Raw genomic sequence first — 6,694 nt, forward strand, 5'->3', positions numbered from 1 at the left:
TTGGTCTGGAGAGAGAAAACAGAGCATGCTGTCAGTCGTGGTGCAGGGTGAGGGAAGAGCTGCACCGAGCCTATGAATCAGTGTTAGTTGAATCCTCAAAGATATAATGGACAAAAAGTAAACAAATAAAGCCCATCTGACCAGTTATGATAGGGGCTGGAAAGGGAAGTCCTCTTTACCTTTCAGATGGAAAATCAATGACTGTGTGGAATCTTCCCAGTACAGCTGCGGGGCCTTCCTTTACTTGTATCCTGCTGCTCCGTGTCACAGTGGGAGAGCTGCTCTGGCCTCTCCTCTCAGCCTGTGCCTCCTGCAGTGTGAGCAGCTTTGTGGATGGAGGAGACACCCACACAGACTTGGGCCCGGACAGAGAACTGTGCCCTGCAAGGGAAAACCACAGGTAAGACGGAGGATCAGAAAGCAGCAGCACAGCCATCCCAGTTCTGCATTTCTCTGAGACTTGCATATCCAAGCCACTGGAAGAAGAGGAGCTCAAAGTAACTGGGTGCTCAAAGGTATGCTCGTTGCAAAGGACACAGTCATAATTAAGAGCAGCTCACTGTATTGAAACAGGCATTAAAAACAAACAAACAAACAAACAAACAAACAAACAAACCCTAGAAAACAGGTCCGGGAACTCAGAAAGCTTTGCTGCCACACTTCCATGCTTCACCGCCATTCAAAACATCATAAGGCAGGGATGGTTTTCGTCCATGGAAAGTCTGGCTCGCACGATTCTTCAGGATCCAGCAACAAGGGTGCCATGTTCCTCAATCTAAGACCAGAACGAGCCTCCTGTCCCGCTTTGAGGTAGTCCAAATGCGATATTGAAAGATTCTGGGAGAAATGCCGTGGATTGGATTGCAGAGTCAAGCTAATGGAGGAAGGTGCTCACCTACTCCCTCTCCCAAGGCTGGTGTGGATTTGGAGCAGAAGAGGACATCTGCGTGGCTGATGAGGAATTCCACAACAGCTGACTGGGTCTGCACTTCCAAGGCAGCAGCTCCTCCACTGGCGCAGGCTGACTGGCTCTGCTGGGATCTGAAGAAAAAGGGCAGATATTTACAAGTCATTCCTCCAAGACTGTTTCCCCAGGTCTGAATTTTTGCAGCCCAAAGCAGTCCAACTGGGCTCTGGAGACTTCCGCAGTGGGCAATCAGCATCGCCACCTACGAAATTCTCCTGGATGATCAAGGACACAGCAGTCCCAGCTAAACAAGAGAAGATTTCATCAGAAGATTTCATCACTAAAATCTAAATAAGATTGCTTTGCAAGTTCCAAACTATGGCTAACAGCTAATGGGAAGTCCACAGGCCAGCAGCAACAACTTTTATATTATGTTCTTAATATTCTAATTGTGGATTTGACGTTCATATCAAGAGCAGAAGGGAAATTACTCTTAGAGCTCAAGTCATCTTTCACAGCCTGCGTCAACAAGAGCAGCACCTCATAGCCTTTGGTTTGAAGACCCGGACCACAAGCTAGCTAATGATTTTACACAGAATTCCAGAGTTCAAGTCATTGTTTATATTAGGGCTGCAATTCTACTGAAAGCCTTCAAGTTCATCACACTGAATTATCACTGGCACCACACATAACTCCACGTTACATATGTGATCACAAGCAACCTGGCAACTTCAGACAATTCCAAAGCACTCCACTTGCACTTGGCTACTAAAGTACAGAAAAAGGAATTAACATCAGAAATAGCTGCAGTCAAAACCATCTAAGAATCCAAGTCTCCAGGAAACAAGGAAAGCAAATCCTCTCCAGGACTGTGTTCTAAAAGGAAACAGATCAGAAAGGTGAGTTCTTCCCCCCTTTGACCACCCACTCATGTAACGTCCATGTCATTTCTAAGTATGCTGCCCAGACCAAGACTGAGGATGCTTCAGAAGAAGACCTTCCCTGCTAAGCCAAACAGAACAAGTAAGGTACCAAAATATGTAGAGCCAAACGAGGAAAGGTGCTCTAAGAAGGTAAGCATCACAAGAGACCAACAGGAATGCTTACACAATCCAAACAATGCACAATTTCTGTTCCACAAGCTGCCAAGAGGAATGTGTGCAGTACTCACAGCGCACCATGTACACTGCTTACTGCAGTCATACTACTTCGTAGGACCAGCCCAACTTACTAAAACATTTGATCTTAAAACACTAAAACACAGACCCTTCCAATCCAAACCATTCTATGCTTCTATTTTCATGAGGCTATTTTTGTTCTCTCATTTGTTGTGCTTCCTGAGTAGAATAATCTTGCCCAGAACTTGCCTAGAAGATGCAGTTAAACTTGCTGAAGCCAAAGGCCACAGACTGCTGGACTTTAGCCCAGCTGCGAGTAAGGAAGGCCACAGAGCTTACTCTAACTGCAAGAGAAGGAAGTCAGAAAGAGGAAATGGACAGACTCTGCAAGCATTGACAGATCTTACAGCCCTGATGACTGGAGAAAAGAGATAACACCACCAAGAGATAACAAAAGGAACCCATCCAGAGCAGAAAGATCTCAAACCTCAATAGTACTATTGGTCTACGTGGCTGAGCGAGAGGTTGGGAACATGCAGCCAAAGGGACAGGATCAAAGGCCTCCCTGAAATCTAGAAAGATTACATCCTTTCCTTCATACACTGAGTGGGTGGCCTTATCATAGAACAAGATTTGATGACCAAGACTGGTTGCACACATGCTCCCTCACCGATGTTTAGGCCACCAGACTGTTTACCCGGGCAGAGCTTCAGCACACAGAGGCATTTTGACCAGAACCTTGTGCTGAACTCTAAAACTTACCCCCAGGCTTCCTGACTCTGTGGTACTGGCACGTCCTGTTTGGGATGGAAATCTCAAGGGAATGTGCTTGCCACGAGCCTTCTTAGACTGAAGCAAGAGATAGGTTGCCACAACTGGTCGTAATTCGCTAGAAAACAAGAGGATGTAGATCTCTTCAGAAACATTGTCAGTACAAAGAAAATTTCTGCATGTCTGCCATATTTTCCCCTTGATGTGCAACCTTCACGTCTGATCACATTAGGGTAGTTTCAGGCCTCAGCTGATTCACACAATATGTCTGAGATAAAGAAGCAGACTACGCTCGTTTTTGCTTGAAAGTTAGTGTATTGTACAATTGCTGGAAGTGAAAACTAAAGCTGGTGCCAGAATCTCTCTACTGAAGTGAATGGCAAAGCTCCTACTAATTCAGTTTGTACAGCATTTCAGCTGGACTCCCATTTCTGGGGGCAAGTTTCAGCCCAGCTCCAAGGAGCATCGACATTCAGCTGGATTTTCAGCAGCTTTTTGACTACTATGAGAACCGTGGGTACAATGCTTGACAGACTCAGTGTAGTATAATAAGCTTGAATTACTTATCAGGCATTAGAAGTCCTTTGAATTAAGACTGTGAAAATATCACAGACTTGAACTGAAGAACTTTTTCCCCTTGTAGGTCGATTGTTCTCTTTATTCCCTGTACCTAAAAAAGAAGTAACAGTGACTCCACAAATGATCTCGCCTAGATAAAACTTACATTTTACATCTAGTCTTACTAAAGTTATATGGAAATCTTAACAATCCTTCAAATTCTACCACTTTCTATTTAATAGAAAGACAACTCAATTGCAAGAGACAACTTTCAGATTCAGGTTAAAGCCAGAGTACCCATCATGTTTTAAATCTCTTCTACAGCTTGGAATGTCATTATTGACATTTATACAGCATCTCTAGCAGCACTCAGTTCAGCTTTTCTCATTTATTTTCTAAAGTTACTGGAATTAATTTATTTCCTGAAGTATTTGTGAACTGTAATTCCCCAAATTTGCTTGGTTGTCTTACCTGATGTGTTGATATTTTCCACCTATTAGTGAAACATTTCAAAGCAGGGAGTTAAGCCAGCATGTGACATCTGCTGTTCATCCATCAGTTTCTGTTTTGAGTCTGCCTGGACTTCCAGAGATTCATAAGGATTTCAGCATGGTAAAATATAACAGAAAGGCTGAGAAAACACAATTAAAGGAGAAAAAAGGAATAAATGTGAACTTCAGAAATGTAGTTATTAGGTAGACTATGAAGTTCTGCAGTGGTACCTTACCTCTGAAAGGTGTGAAATATTTCATGTTTGAGAATAAGTGAGTGTTAGAGTCTGTTCATACAGTAAGGTTATTTACTGTAGGAGTGGGCTTAAATACAGAGAATTACTGACATACGTTTATTACCTCTGATGTTAATGCTGATCTACTCTCTCTTCTCTTGTTGTGAAACACAGAAAGCTGTTACACAGTCTTCATCAAGGTGTCCCAGCTGCAAGAATAAGACCTATACTGAGGAAACAGCTTTCAAGTCATCTCACAGCCCAATCTCACCGTGGTAGTGTTCTGCTGTGCAGCAGTCAATAATTAGCCATGATTTCATTCTTTTTAAATAGTTAGTGTTATGGCTACATATTACAAGGAGTAAACAGAAAGAGTCATCCAACTTCAGCAACTAGTCCCTCTGTGGCAACAGGTCCTGAGTTCTGAATTCAAGTACAAAAGCCTGTCAGCAGATGAGACCTTTTACTAGAGCAGAAGTGACGCTTCTATCTCTTCTTGATTCCTAGTTCCATGGCGTGCACAGCATGCTGTGCTGCATGCACAGCACAGCTGTTCTGCAGAGCAACAGTGGCACCCAGTGACCAACAGCAGCCATTGTCTGCAAATACACAGCAACTTCCCAGGATCTGCAGCAACAATCTCCCCACACACTCCACTTCACACAGACACTATGACCCTGATTAGACTCAAGCAGCAGACTTAAAACAAGTCAGAGTTTTAGATTCCAGATATTTGAGGTTCTATAATGTGTGAAATTCAGTTACACAACAGTGCCGAGGTGCCTGCGTTTCAAGCAACTTTCAGATCACAACCATGTAAAATAAAAACAAATTCAGTGCAGAAATAGCAAGCCTGTAACTTAATACCCATGAGATTATCCATTTTTTACTGCATTCTGACTAAGTTCTCCGAAAGGAAACAGAACTAACTGTTGAATTCTGAAGGCAATCTGTGGGGTCCTACATTACCTCCTGATTCTGGAAGAGGAAATTCTAATAGCAAATGCAGAACTTTGCTCTTCGTAGACATGAGAAGAGCTGGCATTTAGGAACATTCATTTCTGGGAAATCAAATGATGTGTCTATATTTTTACTACAGATAGTATAGGGAGCAGCCAGTTGAAGAACCAGATACAAAAAATCCAGCCCATTGGCAAGAAAATACTTCTCCTTAAATTCTGTATGCTATCATGGTATAGAATCAGGCTACAGTGCCACATAGGCCAACCAAGCGTAGAACCAAATCCACAAAATACTGGTAGACAAAGCAGCAAAAACAGGGACAATATTCAGCAGACAGGCCTTTCTACCCACAGCTCAGCATGTTCTGCCATCCGAAAAGCAAGGCCTCTTGTCAAGCTCAGCTATTTCCCTTCTCAGTGTATTCTAGCACCACTGATACCCACTGGTATCCTCCTGTAGAGTGCCATCATATTGTCATCATCCAAAGGGAAAACCCACACAGCAGAGCATACAGCACTACACCCATGCTCCAAATATCCGCCTGAAAAACAAAAGACAAGCTTACAAACCTGAAGCACATGCTTCCAAGACTGGCTTCCTGCCAAAGCCCACATATAGCCCATGAAAAGCTGGCTCTTTCCTCAGGAAAAAAAACCTTATCGTCCCAGAGAAAGCATATAACCCTCATTCAATTGCCCTTCCACTCAGCTTAGAGCACTACTAAAACCAGCATCTTCACCTTAGCTCATCACACTGCTGCAGTTCCTTTTACAAGATTTCACTGGCAAAAATGAAATCAAAGCCGTCACAAGGGATTTAGCACAGTTACGTGTTACTGGCTACGAGAGCTGTCAGCACAGTCACCTGTCAGGCTTTGCTGCTGTTCTATTTATGTAGAGGCACAACAAGGTTCAGACACCTCACAGTGCAATTCTCACTTTTGACTGTAAAGAAAAAGGAGGCTTGAAAAGCAGTGTGTGGAAAACAAAGAAACAAGAATTAGAACAACAGTGGGGCCATGGCACTTGTAGGAATTGCTCCGCCTTTAACAGCAGAGCGATTCAAGAAGGATGAGGGCATTCCAAACCAGACCAGTTTGGACAGATTAACAACTGCAAGTAGTGGGTTCCAAATCAGTTTGAAGATCAAGAAACAATTCAGTTCAAGCATATGCAATCACAGGATCCGTACGTCACCTGCAAAAGTCATTTTATTCTATCCACAATCTCATCCTACATACAGTTCCTTAGAAGGTTCCTTAGGCACACCAACCCCATGCTCCTATTACAGACCCTTGCATAAGACAGGTGATATACCTACAAGATTATCTACAGCTTAGACTATGAAAACAGGGAGTCTAGCTAGAGAAAATAATCTACCTGTGCTTCTGAGCAATCTGTTAACCACTCTCACACAGTTCAGGCCATTCCAAACAAGATGCAATGACATGTCAGCCACAGAAACAGCTTGATTTTAGGGTGTTTGTTTGGACAAGCCCCTGTTGCATACGGTGGTCAAACATGCATTACTTGGGGGCACATTGTATTTGATTTAACAGATCCTCTTACCTTTGGCTTTGCACAAGAGTCAAAGTCTATCAGGCTTCAAATTGTCAATCAAGCAGATTTTCCCGGTGGATGAGAAAGCAGT

General features: G+C 43.2%; 1 long non-coding RNA gene across 4 annotated transcripts; it reads right to left on the minus strand.

Annotated features, from left to right (window-relative positions):
• Nucleotides 1-211: 211 nt before the first annotated feature.
• Nucleotides 212-5,604, minus strand: LOC107310600. Of its 4 annotated transcripts, XR_004306301.1 has the most exons (4): nucleotides 3,826-4,391; nucleotides 2,788-2,914; nucleotides 896-1,041; nucleotides 212-381 (listed from the first exon to the last, which is right to left on the minus strand). It is a non-coding gene; the product is annotated as an uncharacterized LOC107310600 (long non-coding RNA). The 4 variants fall into 4 exon arrangements; XR_004306302.1 differs by lacking the exon at nucleotides 896-1,041; XR_004306300.1 differs by lacking the exons at nucleotides 212-381; nucleotides 896-1,041; nucleotides 2,788-2,914 and adding exons at nucleotides 3,431-3,466; nucleotides 5,396-5,604 and having other exon boundaries at nucleotides 3,826-4,290.
• Between the last annotated feature and the right edge of the window lie 1,090 nt (nucleotides 5,605-6,694).

The sequence above is a fragment of the Coturnix japonica genome, chromosome 2 (genome assembly GCF_001577835.2).
Source record: "Coturnix japonica isolate 7356 chromosome 2, Coturnix japonica 2.1, whole genome shotgun sequence".
NCBI lineage: Eukaryota > Metazoa > Chordata > Aves > Galliformes > Phasianidae > Coturnix > Coturnix japonica.